This window comes from Propithecus coquereli, unplaced genomic scaffold, assembly GCF_000956105.1.
Source record: "Propithecus coquereli isolate 6110/MARCELLA unplaced genomic scaffold, Pcoq_1.0 Scaffold366, whole genome shotgun sequence".
Classification (NCBI taxonomy): domain Eukaryota; kingdom Metazoa; phylum Chordata; class Mammalia; order Primates; family Indriidae; genus Propithecus; species Propithecus coquereli.
Genome location: NW_012149352.1, coordinates 1366868 through 1368483, shown reverse-complemented (window position 1 = coordinate 1368483; position 1616 = coordinate 1366868). Strand labels below are relative to the sequence as shown.

Genomic DNA, 1616 nt, shown 5'->3' with positions numbered 1-1616 from the left:
CTGATCTGTTGATTATTCCTCATTTAAACTATGGCTTCATCCCTATCTTAGGATTTAACTATCTTTATTTTCTGATCAAAATTTTTAAAAAGGGGGGCAGATGAGGGGCAATAGAGATTATATTGTGTTCACATAGAGACTTTAAATTCTAGTCAGAGCTAAGACCCATATTAAAGGCCAACCAATGGTTTAAAGGAAATAACTACATGGAGTGTAATCTAATCGAGACATACATGAGTTGAGTTTTATGATTAACCTCAATAATGTAAGAAAATAATTCACAACTAAATTGGTGTCCGTGGTTTACCGGGTATGTTCTCTTGCGCATGGGTAGGTAAAAGTCTGGAAAAATGGGTTCTCTCCATGCCCACTGACAAAGAAAGATGGCTCCTGGTTTGATGTTCAGAGAAAGTCCTGTTGCCAGGCAGTGTCTGCAACTCACAGTGACACAGGAAAGTAATTCCCAATGCTGGGAATCACTTGAAGTCCAAGTGGGTCTTTGGCTTCGTGCAAGAAGGAATTCAGGAGCAAGCCAACAGGATAAAGTGAAAGCGAGTTTTACTCAGAAAATATAGAAAACCTACTCCACGGACACAGTAGAGGCTAGCTCTCCCTGCGGAGGAGAACTGGCCCCATGGTTCTTTAGTCCTTCTATTTAAGCAACAGCTTAATAATAGGCTAAACAAGGGAAGGAATATTCACGTTATTTCTTGGAAAGGGGGCGTGTTTTCCCAGAATTAGGGTGATGCCCTCCTTTTGACTAAATATGGTCAAACAGGAATGGCATGGAGTCAGGTGTATGATGGGAGTGGGAGATTTCCCTAGAAACATTTATGGTAATGAAATGTGTAATGAAGCTGCAAGGTCAAGAAGCTGTCAATTCCTCTGTCATCTTGGTTCCAACTGGTTGGAACTTGTCCTACCTCCATCTTGTTTTGATCAGGATAGCTTGAAACTTTGTTTCCAGACTTTCTGACTCAGTTAGGCAGTGTCCACACAATTAAGCAATGCCTGCAGCAGTGCCTCCCAGTTCCCTGCCTCTACATTGAGTTTAGCAGTGCAATGGAGTAGAGAACTTGGGAGATCCAGGCACAGTCTGAGGTTGGGCACTTGACTTTACCTCCACACCTTGGTACTTGTGTATTGGATTTGCCTTATGCACCAGTTCTTTCTGTAGCCTGGCCAGCTCCTCCTTTTTCTGTTCTTCCTTCCTCCTGTTGCCTGGCCTCCTCCAACTGCTGGACTTGGTGTGCTTCACCCTCAGCCATTCTCTTCTCCAGCTCCTGCTGTTCCTTGGCTGTCTTCTCAGTAGGCAGCTGAAAAGGTTCCTGAACTAGAGAACCACAAGGGCCCTCAGCAATTGATTTTTGCTCTGTCTTGGGAACAAAGGGCTCCTGGGAGATGACAGCATTTGGACGAGCCTCAAAGCAATCTGCTTCTTTTTGCTGTTTCCATTCTTCCTCCAGCTGGTGCTTCTAACTCTGCACTTTCAAAGATCATCTTTTGTCAGTCTCCAAGTAGAAAGGCTCAATCTTGGTCCCATCCGTTACCTTCCTCTTTGGCAGGTTAATGGTGTCATAATGAGGCAAGGGAAGTGCCTTGAACTTGGGCACTTT

At 44.1% G+C, this 1616-nt stretch overlaps 1 pseudogene; it reads right to left on the bottom strand.

Moving 5' to 3' along the window:
- Positions 1-1051: 1051 nt before the first annotated feature.
- Positions 1052-1616, bottom strand: part of LOC105816330 — a 5949-nt pseudogene continuing 5384 nt past the window's right edge.